At 33.5% G+C, this 17,800-nt stretch overlaps 1 protein-coding gene across 1 annotated transcript in view; it reads right to left on the reverse strand.

Annotated features, from left to right (window-relative positions):
* RSRC1 (arginine and serine rich coiled-coil 1) overlaps positions 1-17,800 on the reverse strand; it is a 352,876-nt gene that overhangs the window by 107,360 nt on the left and 227,716 nt on the right. The gene's annotated exons all lie outside the window — the stretch shown is intronic.

The following is a 17,800-nucleotide window of genomic DNA, read 5'->3' on the forward strand; positions in this document are numbered from 1 at the left end:
CTATGGATTAGGAATTCAGTTGGACTTTTCAGTCAGAACACTTATATGTGGCCCCTCCAGAAGTCTGTTTGGCTTCCTTACAGCATGGAGGCTGGTCTCCATAAGCAAATATCCCATGAGACAGGAAGTGGAAGCTGCCGGTTTCTGAAAGCCCACACCTAGAAACTGGTAGAGTATCTCTTAGCTGTATTCTAATGGTCAAGGAGTCACAAAGCCCAGATTTAAAGGGGGAGGACACAGACTCAACTCCTCAAAGGGAGAAGTGCCAAAGAACTTGGGGGCCATATATTAAGCAAAAATAAACAAATGGGACCTAATCAAACTTACAAGCTTTTGCACAGCAAAGGAAACCACCAACAAAATGAAGACAACCTATGGAACGGGAGAAAATATTCAGTAACAATGCTACCAACAAGGCGTTAATACCCAAAACATACAAACATACAACCCAAAATAAAAAAAACTAAACAACCCTATCAAAAAAAAATGGGCAGAAGACCTAAACAGACATCTCTCCAAAGAAGACAAACAGTTGGCCAAAAAGTACATGAAAAGATCCCCAATACTGCTAATCAAAGAGAAATGCAAATCAAAACCACAGTGCGGTATCACCTCATGCCAGTCAGAATGGCTGTCATCAAAAAGTCTACAAATAGTAAGTGCTAGAGAGGATGTGGAGAAAAGGAAACCCTCCTACATTGTTGGTGGCAATGTAATTTGGTGCAGCCCCTATTGAAAACAACATGGAAGTTCCTTAAAAACCTAAAAATAGAGCTATTGTATGATCCAACAATCCCACTCCTGGGCATATATCCAGAAAAGTCAAAAATCTAACTCAAAAAGATATGCACCCCAATGTTCATAGTAACACTACTTTCAATAGCCAAGACATGAAAACATCCCAAGTGTTCATCAACAGATGGATGTCTTCAGAAGATCACACACACACACACACACACACACACACACACACAATGGAATACTACTCACTCATAAAAAGGATAAAATGTCATTTGCAGCAACATGGCTGGACCTAGAGATTATCACACTAAGTGCAATAAGTCAGACAGAGAAAGATAAATATTATATGGCATCATTTATATGTGGAATGTGAAAAATAATACAAATGAATCTATATACAGAACAGAAACAGACTCATGGACATAGAAAACAAACCTACGGTTATCAAAGGGGAAAGAGAGGGTGGGGAGAGAAAAGTTAGGAGTATGGGATTAACTGATATAAACTACTATACATAAAACACGTAAGCAACAAGGATTTATTGCATAGCACAGCAAACTATATTCAATACCTTGTAATAACCTACAATGGAAAATAATCTGAAAAGTACACATACAACTGAATCATTTTGCTGTATTACCTGAAACTAACACAATATTGTAAATCAAGTATACTTCCATAAAAAAGTAAAAATTAAAAAAACTGACACAAATGGAAACTATCAAAATAGTTGAGAGGTACACAAAAAGAAAGATAAAAGAAAAAGAGAAAAAAGGAAACTAGAAAGTAAATAAAGGAAATCATTCTATATAAAATATCAATAGGATGGTAATTCAAAGTATGAAATGACTAAATAATCTTTGGGATAAAAGATACGGCCATATGTTCTGAACACTCAGAAAAGTTTGTGAAACAACAAAGGAAACGTTTAGGTATATCACATCTGAAATCCCATAAAACTTTAAAATCAAAGGGTAATTAAAAATCTAATAAGGCAAAAGCAACTTAGGAATAGTTAATCAGTGCAAATCTATGCAAATTATGTATTTTGAAGTCAAATATTATATTAATGAAGCCTTCAGTGAACTAATTATAATAATTTGTTTTAATATAACTCAAAATATTACTTTTATCGGGCTCTTCATCTTGTTGAAGAAGCAAAGATGTAAAATTGTTCTGAGATAAAAAAACCAATAGTTTTTGTTCTCTTTCTACAGTGAGTTCTGGTTCAATCAACTTACATAACACTGATAACATAGTTATAAACAAAAGCCAATATTTACTGAGTTATCATGTATTGGCAATTACTCTAAGTGTTCTACATATATTAACTTATTTAATTCTCAGTATTAATATCCCATTTTTTTTACCAGTGGGGAAAGTTTAGTAATTACCCAAAGTCACTTAGCTAGTAAATGATAGAGCCAAAACTAAAAGAGGCAGTCTGCCTCCAGAGCCTCAAACCAAACCCACTACATTCTGCAAAAGGCAAAAAGTAGCAGGACACATGATTGAAAAAGCATTTTTCATAGTCTGTGAAAACAATAGCTTTCAAATACACAGTAGGCTCTTTCAAGCTAGATCATTTCATCAAAAAAACAAAAAGAAGGAATTAAATAATAGAATAAAACAAAACTTGACTATTTCTCAAACCCTATCTCTTTGCAAACAGGAAGCAGGTCATAGAGGTATAAATTAAAAGAAAAGAGATGACAGTAAGAGAGACAGTTGATATATTCCCTGCTTGCCTGCCTCACACTGTCTTCTAGGAAACACAACGAGAAAGATTCATTATTTGTCTAGAAGCAAATATAGGGACTACGGAGGATACTTTTAACTGACAATGAAATCATGAATGACACCTAACAGAACTTCTATTCAATGTGTTTACAGAAGATTCATTTGTATTCCTAAAGGGACGTTCAGGGGTTAAACCTGACCAAAATTTCATTTTATCCCACCTATTGAAGAACTAAGTTAATACTTCTTAGAGAAGGGATTTGCTTGCGAGAAAGTGATAAACACCCCCCAAAATTTGCAATCTGCTTTTTTTTGTTTAACATGATCAAATACCAGAAAGTCTAAACAAGAAAAAATTTAAGGATAGTTTTTAAATGAAAATTAGAGAGAAATTAACTGTAAAAGCTGTCAATTATAAAAATGTTCCTGTATAATTGATCTTCCAGCTCAGTAACGAAGATTAGTAAACTTTTAACTTAATTCTTTAAGGGAATGATTTATTGGAGAGAATAGTACCAAGGGGGATAAGGCCTCCCTATCCCCATTACCTTATTTATTTATTAGAGAAGACTTATTTTATGCATTGTTCTAGGTGGTGAAGATAGAGAGAGATGACCTATGGAAGTTCTAAGTAACAAAGTCCAACAGAGGAGGCAGACTAGAAAATCCATTTTTATTAACAGTGTAGTAGTTAAGTTCTCTAATACAGATATGCAAAGGGAATACAGAACTAATTCAGTCTGGTGGAGGATAACTAAGACTTCCAGGAGAAGATGACACCTGAAGTGATTCTTAAATCAGAAAAATTTAGCCAAGAAAAGAACCAAAATCAATGGCTCTGAAATAATGATTGGAACCACTTATATTTTATAGTTCTAGTAGACCTCATCACAGTTACATGAATAGGACCAAGAATCATCAGATAAATTCAAAAGCATTTGAATCACATACATTATGATTCTCACTCCCTCCTTATTTTTCTCATTTCAAAAAGAAAAACTTTGTAACTCTTTAGGCAAGCTGGAAATCAAGGGGTTTTTTTTCCCTATAAACATGAGAAAGATCTTGTAAAAGTTTAGCTATCATCTTGAATGATCTTTAGAATTAAAATGGCAGATAATAAAGATATTAAACAATGTCTCACAACTGAAAGCAGAATGAACACTGATACTGGTTCATATCTTAAATATATAACCCTTAACTCCAGTGAATGAGGAGGAAGAGGTAAGTGGGTTGGGAATAGTTATGTTCAGTCACCAATAAATATTTATTAAGTGTAATCAAATAACTCATATCTAGAATATATCAAGAATTTCTTCGAATCACTAAGAAAAGACACATAACAATAGGAAAGTGAGTTACACACTTCATAAAATAAGAAATTCATGTGGCTGACAAATAAATGAAAAGCTACTAAACCTTTCTGGTAATCAGAGAAATGGAAATTAAAAGTAAAATGATTTAAGTTTGGCTAAAATAAAAAACTCTAACAATACCAAGTATCGGTGAGAAGGTAGAACAATGGGAACTCATACACTACCGTTGAGAAAAGAAATTGATAAAAGCACTTTGGAAAAGTTTCACACCATCTCGTAAATCTGAAATTACACACACCCCATAGGACAGTAATTCCACTCTTAGGTGTGGAGTTTAGAGAAGATCATGTACAAGTGAACCAGGATATCAACTTTTACAAGAATGTTTAGAGCAGCCTTGTTCATATTAGTTGCAGATTAGAGACAACAAAAGTCCTTCAACAGCAAAAAGGGTAAAAAAAAAAAAAATAGCAGTATGTTTGTACAATGAAATATTATACAGCACAAAATCAATACTGTACAGCTACATGCAAACAGATGAATCTTGAGAACAATGCTGAGAAAACAAAGACCCAAGAGAATTCAGTATATGATTCCAGTTCAAAACTGGGAAAATTTACCTGTAGTGCTTAGCATTATATACTAAGGTGGTAAAACTATTTTAAAAAGCCAAGGAATTATTACCATCACAGAGGGTAAAGGTGGTAGTTACGACAGGAAGGAGAAAGTGGGGATTCTGAGGTACATGCAAAGTGCTGCTTCTTGATCTGGGTGGTGAAACACAGGTATTTGCTTTATAATTTGGTCATCTTCACACTTACATGCTTTTCTCTATATTTCACACTACAAAAGATCAAAGAGAAAAATCCTAAGAACTGCAAAGTGCTGTATAGCTGAAAATCTAGACGAGAGAAATGATTTTTAAAAGACAGATAGACAGATTCTTACTGGGCACCTTCTATACACTAGGAACTATGCTAGGTGTTGAGGACATAGTATACAAAAGAGACACAGTCTGACTCTCTAAAAGTCTGAGAAAGGTCAAACAAATAAGTAGGAACATCACATTCAATTAAAAACTGATTGATTGCTATGAAGTATAAGTTCACAATGTTTCAAAAGACACTAGTGATAGGTGTCAGGAAGGCTTCACTGAGATAGAAAATTCAAGCTGAAACTTTAATAATAATAATTAATCTGAAAGAGAGGAGGGATGGAAAAGCATGCAAACAGAGGAATAAAAAGCAGGCCAGCTTAGTTAGACTTTAGTAAGGAGTAGTAGTCTAAGGTAAGGCTGGAGAAGTAGACTTGGGCAAATCATGGAATAACTTGTAGCCATATCTCTGAAATATGAATTCTGAAATTTTATCCTAGAGGCAAATGGAAGCCACTGAAAGATTTTTTTTTTTTCCTGCAGGGAAATGACAGGTTCCAGTTCATAGTTTAAGATCATTTTGGATGTTATGGGATAGATTATAAGGGACAAAACTGGGGAGAGATAAGTTAGAAGGCTACTGCAGTGGTCAAGGCAAGAAATGATGATGGGTAGACGAATGAGACTGGTGGAAAGATTAAAATGTATTTTAGATGGCAACAGAGCATGCTAACAGAATAGAGGTGGCAGGTGAGGAACTTGCCAAACTGATGTTTTGAGCAACTGCAAAGATATAATGGAAGGACAATGAAAGAGGAACAGGATGAGGATGGGGGCAGGAAGATAAAAGAATTCACCACAATCTTGCCTGTTTGACATTTAAGTAGAGATGACACAGGCAGTTAGATATGTAAGCCTGCATTTTAGAAGAGAGGGTTGGAATTTAGAAATTGTTGCACACAGATGATATCTGAAGTCCTGGGAATGGATGAGATCACTTAAGATGAAAATACAGACGGAAAAAAGTAAGCACAGGTGCATTCCTCAAGGAACACATAAGACTTAGATTAAGAAGGAGTTTATTCATGGATTAAGACTGAACAATAGCAGTGACTAGCATAAAGGATAATTATCTGGTTAATGAGTCTATCCTCTCAATATAGTGTAAGTGTGAAAGAGTCTTTGTTAGTATAATGGTCACATACGGAAAATAACTGACAATTTATTTTCTAAATACTGGTTATGTAAAATTCATACTTTTATGCAATAGTCAAACAATATCCAAAATGAAGTTCATCCTCCTTCAACCCTGTTTGTTATCCTATGCTTCCTCTACCCTTTAAAATGATACTATCTAGTTGGCTTTATCTCTCTTATGTTGTCATTTTTATAATCTATATACTAGCAAATTCATAAGCAAAACTTTTATGAGTACCTACCACGTGCTAGTCACTCCTATAGGATGGGGGAGATGTTGCTGAACAAACAGGCAAAAATTCCTGCCTCTGCAGAGCTGACTTTCTAGTAGGGAAGCCTGATGATAAGCCACCAATCAAGTATAAAATATGTTAGAGAGTCATGAGGGCTATGAAGAAAAATAAAGCAAATAAATTATGAAAGAAAATAAATAAAACACAACAAAACATTATCTCCCTCCACCTTCAACTCTGCCTCTAGCAAGTTTCATGGATACCTTTATTTGTCGCTCATTTCTTCTGCCTTCTATGATAGTACTTTCCTCTGGCCTCTAAGCTCCAGGAGGTAGGGATTATGATTCTCTGTATCCCTCTAGCTCCTTTCACCTTGCATATACTGAATTCAAATGCCCCATTTTTTACTGAGTCATTAGTGCTCCTGAAAGATGCCAAGAAATCTTAATTCACTGTAAGTAAGTATTGGCGATAATTGAAACGTACACAAAATGTCTAATTTGCTCTTTTTTTTTCCTGCTATGGTTATTTGCCTCTGCTTATTAGTTAACTATGCCATGTGGTCTTAGTAATGTTTATGAATTATTGTTTTATCAAGATAGCAAATGACACTGTATCTGCATTACCACTTCTGTTTGCTGGCTAGATGGCCTGTCTCCTTTAAGAGGCTCAGTCTGCCGGTGTTGGCTAAATTTAGCAACGTAATAAATTGTGCTTATGTTTACTCTGATTTCTAAGTATAACTGCTGTATTTTCAATATGCCTTTGATGACTGAAAGTCCCTAAAAGTGACAGTTCAATAAATAAATTGGAAGGTTGAGAAAGTAGGTTTTAATACTGGCACAATTAACCAGTTGATCAAAGCATCTACAGGCAGTCTCAGCATGGAGAAAGAGGGTCTGATGGAATGCCTGTTTTGAAAAAGCTCTTCGGGATGCTGTGTATCCTGCCCTGGCCAACCTCTCTGACAAAATCTCATTCCACAGATAAGAAAGCTGAGACACAGAGTGATTATAAACTGGTGAAAATCACATGGACAATGAAAAGCAAAGCCATGATTAGAATTCAGGACATCTGTCTTTTGTCCTATTCGGGCTGTTTTCACTATCTCTTGCATTTTTTAAACTGGGCCTCCACAAAATCTGTGGCACGGGGTGAGTAAGACTGAAAGATGTTGTGTTTAAGCAAAGTTAAAAAGGATTACTTCAGGATATCTTAAAATCTGAATGCTAAAGTACATTGAGATTCTCTAAAAGAAGTATGTAGGATTTTCAAACACACTTGGTGAAAAAAATGTTTTAAACAGAACTCCTATTAACACAGAAAATAGTCTGAGGAACTTTAGCCTGCCCTTTTAATTTTCAACTTATTTTGAGTTCATTAAAACACAGTTATAAGAAGCCCAGTATGTACAGTTTACATATTATAAAGACTCTGAATTGATTTTACTTATCTATCAAATAATGTAAATTATAAGGCAATTATTAATTCCTAGTTAGTGGTAGGTCATGTACTATGAGTTCATTACCCAAATGTGGTATTTTGATCACTTAGGAACATTGGTCATTGCACGTACATTTCTATCCTTACAAAAATAAACTATTTGTGTTTAAATTAGTTATCAAATAAAGCAAATTAATGGCATACTTTTTAATAGATCTCAGTGAGTTATTAAAGATATCCATATTCCTAGAATTAACCATGTTCTACCCTTATTTCATGATGAAGGCATTTGAAATCTGAATTTCTGGCAAATATGTTTAAATTTTAATTTTTCCTTTGACAACAGGAATATTTGATTTCAATTGCTTTAAAACAAACTCTAAAAATCAATAACAAAGAGGACAAAGTAGTTTTGAGGCTGTGATAAAAATAGGTACCAAAATGCTACTGGTTATACAGGATCTGTTGTGAATAGGTCAGCTCAAGGTCCCAGGTAAACATCTTGTTTGTGTCCTGAAGCCTTGTTTCTGCATGCCTTATACTCTCAGTAGGGTCCTCCTACTCGGGTCTAAACATCGGGCCACTGCACCCTATCGATCTTCTTTAAATCTCCGGAATAATAAATTTCAAGGCAACACAGCAGAAGCCGACTAAAGCCCTTTAATTACATCACTGCTGAAAGGAAATCATTGATCAATGGCATTATGGGAAAATAAACTGCCCCCCAAACCAGATCAAAGTCAATAAAATAGCTGACTAGCTGCCCCATTTGGGACTTCTGCTAGATTAGTGGTCATGGACAAGCAAAAGAGACGATTCTAACGCATGCTGCTTACTATCTTTTTGAAGCTCTCCCTGGCAGGTGTCATGCTCTGAGCATGGTTTTTGATTACTCTAATTAAACATAATATTATCAACAGATCTTCATATTGATCCTTAAAATCCCCTATTCTAAATGAAAAATTAAAAGCCTAGAGAAAGGGCCTCATAGGGTACCAGGTTATTTTAATGATTTTATTCCTTTATCAATTTTCTTCATGATGTATTATTCTAGTATTTATCAATACCAAGGTACCAATTAGCTTAGGAATGTTAAATAATATGCGAAATGAATAATTTTATAATTTACTCTTCCTTAGATTAATTTCATTTACATGAAGTTACATTCCTTGATTAAAGTCTAAATAAATAATTTTTCCTATTAAGTGTTGTTAACTGTGCGGGTCACTTATTCTTTAAGGTATTTTAAAATATACTGCTTAACATATATAATGCAGTGTGGCAAATAGTTCATTTCTCTCAGGTAATTAGTTTGGAAAATTGTGAAAACGTTTCATGAAAATAATTTTATAATAGCTTATGACCATTTGTGTATAGTTTCCAAATAGGCAAGATTATTTAAATATTTAAAATCCTATTAACTCTACACATTCACATTTCCAAATGTTGTCTTCTACTTGACTAAGAATAGCAATATGCAAACAAATCTGAAAGAATTCAATCTCTTCTCAAAAAAGAGAAAGTATAATTTTATAACATGTAAATATTTGTAAACTTATTGGCACTTAAGTTTTTATGTACAATTTTAGCATTAAATAATAATAAAAATACAATGTCATCTTTAAAGTAAACTTGAGAGTTTTGAGAATACATAAGTTGAAGAACATATCTAGGGAAATCTAAAATATCAGATACAATGACTCATTTATGGGTATTACTTTCACCACTCAACCCAGAAAAAGCTAATAGCCATGCCGTCTTCCCATACTACATTTCTTCTTATTCACTCACTATTCCCTCAGGTGGTTCTCTTTGCTAATGCCCAAATGGCATCAACCTGTTGTTTAGCATGTCTATGAAAAGGCAAGCCTGCTGGCTAATTTACCAAGGGATTAAAGCCCTGAAACCACTTCAATCTGCTACTTTGTTTCCATGTAAAAAGCCTTACCCATGACACCAGTTCCCTCATGTTAAAATTGAAAATCTCTTCAAAAGAAAGAAAAATTCAATGTAAGAATTGTTTAAGAGAGAAACTGCCAAAAATACTATTCTGTACCCGTAAACAGTGCTATGAAATTGCATTCTGTTGGTCAAGTCCTGCACTATATATTAAAAAGAATTTCAGGTATTAAATGTCTACCATTTCATAAAATTAAGGGAATTAACACAGGCACCAACAGCGGTATGGGGGTAGGGGGCTTGGGAGTCCATAAGGGCTAGTGTAAAATTGTATGTAGATATAGTTCATCATTGCAGCATACATTTAATTAAAATTCATATTTGTGTGCATTTTGTTGAATGACAAAATATTATGGTAACTGCACTGATTCACACCAGAAAACGGAGGTTCCCCCGAATAAGCAACTCTTTGAATTTCTGATTTATTAAGAATAAAGACCTAAAGATTCACTATTCTCATAAAAACTGATAGGTACATATAGCAATTAATTTTTCTCTGTAAGAAATCTGCTAGCTCTACATTTTTAAATTAGAATAAGCTTTAAGTTGATACATTTTATGCAGAAAACATTTACTTTTTTTCCTGTTTGGTTAAAGTTTAATTGTTTATTGACCAGTAATAATCACAATGATATCTTCCTGTAATGACTTCTTTACTCCATAAAAACTATTACAATAGCATAAAATCTGTGCTAAGTTGCTATTAAAATATTGAAATTTTTTTTTATATATTTAAGGGGTAGTCGTTACCCAATATGAGTGACAGCAAGTTGAACAAACTGAAAAAAGTAATGAACTATATTTAGGTCTTAATGAAGAATAACTTACTAAAATGTAAACACATATTGATTATATCCTTGCTATATTTCAGTAAATCAGTCTTACCAGTAACTTCAGGATTATTAGAATTAAAGTAGCACTGTATATTTAAAAGGATAAGTTTCCATTTTAAAGTAATCTCAATTTTCTCTGAAAACTTTTTCTCAGGTCAGTTGAAAACAAATTTCAGCAAATTAACTAGGCAAGCCATTATTTCACAATATTCACTAATGTTTATTTATTATAACCCTGAGCAGTGAGGGAGAAAAAAGCACAAATGAAAAAACAGTCGACCTGATAAAAGCTCAATTATGAAGTAGTTTATAGCTTATAGTAGCGAACTGGATTAGATCACTCATAGGGGAAGACATATTGTTTCTCTCTTCATTTCTTTACTATCAAGACTAGTGTCCCTTGTACCTAATGGTGCCAACAGCACAGATTTGCTGGAATGAAAAACAATGGCAGGGATGGATGTGTCAGTGCCAAAGGCTTAAGAGAAAATGAATGTGCTCTAAGTTAGGATCTGTGTGATATTCAAATTCAAAGTACTTCACATAGGGACAGGACATTCAAGGTCCCATTTCAATCACAATTTTATTATAGTGACAAATATGAAATTCTGACTGCCAATAAAAATACTGAATTTGATGCACTTCTGTGCAAAATTCATGGCCTTGAAAGATATTCTGCAAGCTGTCACCCCCAAGGACCATAATGGATTTGTCTTTAAAGAAAAATGTTTATAGAGTATGAGTTACCAAATATATGTTATATAAGATTTCACATTTTAAATCAAGAAATGTAAATTATTTTTCTTAGTTGATATTTATTGACAAAATTCACATTAAGTGGAATTTTGAGATGCTTTTTAATCAAGTTTTATAATAATAAAGTATATTTTAGTATTCCTTTTTTATCAAAACTAGTGTGAATTTCTTATAGTTTATACCATGGATTGGCATGTTGAATTTTATGAGGTCCAAACTAATAATTATCAAACACAAATCTCTTATTAGATTGCTCATAAGAATATAAACATATATATTATAATAATCAATATTAATAAAAAGTAGTAACTTTAAGTTTAGCCTTTCGACAACAGATAAAACAGTTTATTGATTTTCATTTATTTTAAATAAGTCAAGCAAAAATATCAACCAGAAAAACAGAGTTGTTTTCCAAATTTACATCCTTGTTGGGGTATATTTCCTAAAAATGGAATTTTTTAGGCATAAAACAACTGATAAGTTTTACTTCTGATTACAGTGTGAAGTAAACAGGTATTACGGAGCACATCCTTCTCATTTCACAGAAATACCTACTTTTATTTTAACTTAGAGAAAAAATCGAGAATAAACTATACCACAGAGAATAATTTCTACCAACCTCAATAATTCACCAAAACCAGACTGCTTCAATGTCTCTAAAAAAGGAAGCAAGACACTGGATGCGAAGCTTCAACAAACTATTATTACACGCTTTTCCAGTCCATTAAAAGAAAGTAATTTAATCAGTTTATAGTTTCTCAGGAAAATCTCATTCAGAGAAATTTTATTGCCGGCTATCTAAATAGTAAATACCTATTATCCTCTCAAAATGAGTTTTTGCTTGCCAAGGGCAAACCCATTGCTGTTATTGTAGAGCTCTGTCAGAGAAACAAGAAGTTAAAAAGGTTATAAAGATACCATTAATGTCATGGGACTATCTTGTCAGGACTCAAAAATGCTTAGTAATTGAGGGTTTTATTCAAAGTGTATTAGCACCCATATAAACAGCACAGTTAATATAATGCTTTAGGCTTTATTTTGTTACAGCCCAGCAAAACCACCTACAAACAGCTGAATACTGTAAATGTATCTGCTGGAAAGCACAACTCATTTTATCATCTGGTTCTAGCTTGAGTCTTTGAAGAAAATGTGAATAACATACACACAGCTTAAAGGCAAATCTAGATCCAATCAAAGAGAACAACAGAAAAAAGCATAAATGATAACTAACTGGTCCTGACAGGATGTGCCTTTGATAGAAGTATGAGGGTAAGCAAACGGCAAATGTTCTTTATTTGATTTATATATTTTACTTTAAAAAAACCCCGCTACAACATAGCTTATATTAATGTTCATTAATACATAAAATTAGGAATGATTACATTGAAACAATAGACAAGAAGCATAAAATTTTTCTATCATATTACTTGTTAATCCATTGATGATTTACAGAAATAAAGTACTGATCCTTGCTAATTTTCTGATTTTTAGAGTTATTGGGCTGATTACATAGAAAATATTCTAATAGAATTTTTTGAATTTAGGAAGTAAATAATACAACTCTTAAAGTTATTCACCCATCAGCTCTAACATTTATGTAAACAATGAACATTTAAAGAAAATCTTTAAAGATTTACTTGCTTTCAATTTTTGGATATTGATTATACTGTGCCTATACCTCCTTCTCATCAGAACATTATCAGTTATAAACATGGATATACAAAGTTTATAAAAAGTAGCCTGATGAAGGACTAATGTTTCAATAAACATCACTATTTGCTTTCAATAAATCAACTATCAGCAGAGTAGTAGGGAGAGAAAAAGCTCTCAGTAAGACATTTTCTGACTGGGGAGGAAATTAGATGGTCAACCTTTAAGAGCAGCGTATGTCAAGCAAATGATGGAGGCTTAGAAATAATTAAACTCTACCTAGAGTTACTTTAGGTAGGTTCTACTAACACAAACATCCCTGCTAGGGAATTCCTTTTGGCCTTCAAAGACCAGCTCTGGCATCACCTCCTCCGTTCACTTTTCCTAGACTTTTCTCACTATTTCTAGACTTTTCTCACTATTCCTTTTCCTCTAGAACTTGTATAAAATTCCACTACTACACTTAGTACAGACAGGGAGTGTCAACTCTTAATTTACATATTCTTAGTATGTGTCATATTATCTACACATACAGTAAGAGTTCAAATTTCAAAAAAATGTTCATTAAATGGGCAATTAAGCCATGATTTTTTAAAAAACACCTTTATTGTGGTATAGTTCCTGTACAGTAAACTACACATATTTCAGATGTACAACTTGATGAATTTTGATAGATGTATGCACCCATGAAACCACCACCACAATCAAGATAGCTAACATTTCCATCACTCCTCAAGAGGTGCAAATTTCGAACTCCTGATTTATCCCTTCCCACACCCTTTACCCGCTGGTAACCATAAATTTATTCTCTACGTCTGTGAGTCTGTTTCTGTTTTGCAGGTAAGTTCATTTGAGTCCTTTTTTTTTTAGATTTGAGCTGAAATTCAGGATGATTTGTTTCTGTGGACTGGCCAAAGACCTTATCACATAGTTTTCAGTGGATCTTCAAACCTCTTTTTATTATATATTATTATTAAACAGAAACATCTTCCATAAAACATATTAAACATAAAATATATTACTTTACTTGAAGGAAAATCTAAAGTGATTCAGAAATGCTTCTGGAATCTATACACTTAGCTAAGTTTATAAAATGCCTTAGTTGCTAAGAGGAAAAGCAGGTACTGATACTGATCTTAAAGTAGCTATACAAATTATCAATTCTTAAGTTTAGGAAGTCAAAGAGAATACTCAGGACATGCAAATACTTAGCCACTTTCTCTTAGTTCTTATGTGGTCTAATTTTCACCCAGACATTTCTCTTTCCTATACCAAGCCATAAGTAAATAAATGAATGAAAAAAACAAAGGCAGACAGAAATGGTGATGGGAGCTGACTTACTATGCCACCCTGGAAAAACAGATTTCACTACCAATGGGACTGAGAAAATGCTGGTAGAAACAGACAAAGCGTTCTTTATCTGATAATACTGCCTTTCTCTGAAAATACTATCAGTGAGGAATCACGAGATATCTTTGTTAATTATATGACTCTATAGTGCACCTTTATGAAAGGTAAATTCTAGTATTTGCTAGCAAGTCTACGTGAACTATCTCTTTGAACTTCCACCAATAGATTAAGATTAGTAAATTAATGGTAGATATCCCTTATCAGTATTTTCTCTGCTCCTTATTATTCTATTTCTGAAGAAAGACTAATTTTTTTAAATTCCTAAAATAGTACGTGTTTAATGGTGGAAAATAATCAAATAATATACAATTATATAAAGTAAAAACTGAAAGTTTCCACCCTTACATCCATTACACAGTATGGGTAGCTGGTCCACAACTTGGCTTGAGAGGAAGCAATGTTACACAGTGACTCTAGAGACAGATGTTTACTATAATTTTCTGTGCTGATGAAAATGTACTGTATTTGTGCTGCCCAAATAAGATACCTTCTAGCCACATATGGTTATCAAGCACTTGAAATGTGGACAGTGTGAATGAGGAACCAAATGTTTAATTTCATATGCTTTTAGTTAATTTAAATTTAAATGTAAATAGCCACGTGTTGCTCATCCCAGCTCTAACCTTTACCAGCTATGTGACCTCAGGCAATTAACCTAACACCATTATGCCTCAGTTTTCCCTTCTTTAAAATGGGAATAATAGTAATATAAGACTATAGTAAGGATTAAATTATACAATTTATGTAAAGATTTTAGAAGTGCCTAAAACATGGTACACATGCTGACACTTTTCTAAGTTCATTAAAATATATAATTCAAATATATTTAATATGTACACACAAATATATGTAGCATTTTATTTTAAAAATAGAATTTATCCTATTGATACTATTCTGAAAATTAAAATTTTCAATGAACAATGTACCACAGACTCCTATGACAAATTAGATATGATCCCAACCTTCACAACAAATAAAGTAATTAGGTTTGATAAGCAATAGGGAAAGGGATAGCTACCACAGACTATAGTAGAGGAAAGGCTTCTCTAAGGAACTGAGAACTTTCACCATCGTATAATCCATAGCTCAGTCCCCACTGAAGAATCTCACACTGTTCTTTGGCTTTAATGCATCCTATGGACACATGCTGCCCTGAGATAAATTCTCCCTCACACTGCCCATCTCTAACCAACTCCACTCCTGTTTCTCTCATTCCACTCTATACCGAGCCTCACTGAATGCCTAATATTCCCTACCCTCCACTCTTCTCCAGTTCACAGCTACCAAGCCTTCTGAAAAACATACCCCATTCCTGACCTTCACCCACTGTCAGTATCCATCCCACCCCAACCACACTGTATCATGAGCCTCATCCCAGCGCTGAATCTCTAATCATTCTTAGCTTCTCACCTTATCTAAAATTCACCAATTTCTAAATATCAACTTAACCTAATTTTTCTATCTCCTTCAGAATAGTTCTGAATCACGGAAGGTGACATTTAAGATGAGGTCCTTTATATTAAGTCAGCTATGGAAAGAGCAGAGATAGAAGTATGACAGGGAGAAGGGAGAGAGAAGAGCCACGGTCAAAGGCTCTGAAGTGGGAAAGTACTGCATTTGAGGGGCTGAAAGACTGTGTGACTAGATCATACTAATAAATTAGCAGAAAATAAATTACTCTTTCCATTATTACTGGGCATTAAAGTTGTCTCCGATTTTTCACTATAACATACAATGCTGTGATAAACATCATTCTACTCACATCTTTGAGACATGTACTAATATTTCTATAGAATGTTTTCTAGAAATAGAATTCTAGATCATTTAAATTTTGGTAGGTATTGCCAACACACTGGCAACATGACTCTGAATCTTAGGTAAAATAATTTTTCCATTTCTGTATGTAAGTATGTTCATACATATATACAAACTGTATATAAAACAGTATAATTTGAAGATGAAATTAATTGAGAACCAAACTCATCATGTCATTATTTCACACAGATAGCAAATGTTCTGTGTAATAGCTAGAAGCCAAGATAAAAAATTCCATTACTTGACTCTTTCCTAATTCTACCATTTTCTAGATTGGGTTACTTATATTGGTTAGTCTAAACGTTCTAAATCAAAGTTCAAGCAAATTCTAGCGTAATTTTGCCAAATAAAAAGAATTGATTTAGTTGTAGATATCTTGCTATTTTATGTAAACTAGTAAATCAATTCTAAGAGAATTTAGGCATATTAGAACTCTAATCTTAAGATTAGATTTTGGGACTAGACAAAATAATATAATGAGTACAGAGCTGCTACACTGCTGTAGGTAAAAGCATGAGTATTACTGACCCGCCATTATCACTTGCTAAATGTTTGACCTTTCTAAACCACTGTTTTCTCATATGTAAGATAGGGTTAATAACAGTATCTCTTCTATGCGGTAAGTGTATAAATTAAATGCATTAATGCAAGTAAAGTGCTTAGTATAATGCCTGGTACACAGAAAGTACTGATTAAATCTTAGCTATTGTTCCTGTTCTTTATTTTGAGCTTTGAACTAAGTTTGCAGCAATAATGTACATATAAACTACAGGAGGAAATGGAGATTCCTACTGTCATATTCATTTGTCGTGCAGATATCCTAAACTCAATTTTACTACCGTGGTCATACCTTGCACTGTAGGTTTGCCAGAGGGAGTTCTTGACATCATGTCTGATATTACTGCATGTGTGCAGCTAACAGAATTGTCAATTCTTTGCTGGAGATACATATTCCATGAACTTGTCCTGTAGCACCATAATATTTAGGTAGGGCCATCATAGCAAAGGAGTGCAAATTACTTAAGACACAGACCTGAAAATACTACGATGGGAACTTGCCTCACACTGTTAGCAAATCCAGTAGTTCAATGGGGTCCATTCATTGAGAGGAATGTCCTTTCCCTTAGTATGAACAAATATCAGATACTTGTTTCCCTGACTGACAGAAACTGGAAAACTTATGAGAAGATCTACCAACACTTAAAAACAAAAACAAAAAAACCACTTCCTTTCCCCTCAAAATGCAGTTTAGAGCTAGCATTTCTGTTAATTGTTTATAATGTACAGTTGACATGTCTGTGCCAGGCTTGAGTAAAATATTAAACATTTTAAACTATTATCATAGCTTAAAATTAAATATCTTTATATAGACATAGAACTCATATAATATTACTTATAAAGTGAGTAAGAAGTAGTGTTTTCTAATTCCTACTTCTGTTGGTAAGCTTAATAGTGTTTCCCAAAAAGTGTTATGGAACCCATGTTAAAACACAATGGTTAACTTTAATGAAGAAGTAACTGTTCAGTGTACACAAAAGAGATCCAGCTGAATCAAAATTATCCTTTTAATTACAGCAATAAAGGGCTTTTTCACTCTAATTAGGAGAAGCAGTGACTGGCATCCCATTCATTATGTATAAATATGAATATGGTATACAGGTATTCAGAGTACATCATAGTTAGTTTTTATTCTGGAGGGTGAGCTCAGTCACTCCTCACATAGCCTTTTGCCATCTTAAAGAACCCTTTCACAGTATTGTTTGCTTCAGTTAAAAGAATTAGTAGATATCTTACTAGGGAAACTTCAAGGCTCCCAAGATAAACAAAATAGGA

This window comes from Camelus bactrianus, chromosome 1, assembly GCF_048773025.1.
Source record: "Camelus bactrianus isolate YW-2024 breed Bactrian camel chromosome 1, ASM4877302v1, whole genome shotgun sequence".
Classification (NCBI taxonomy): domain Eukaryota; kingdom Metazoa; phylum Chordata; class Mammalia; order Artiodactyla; family Camelidae; genus Camelus; species Camelus bactrianus.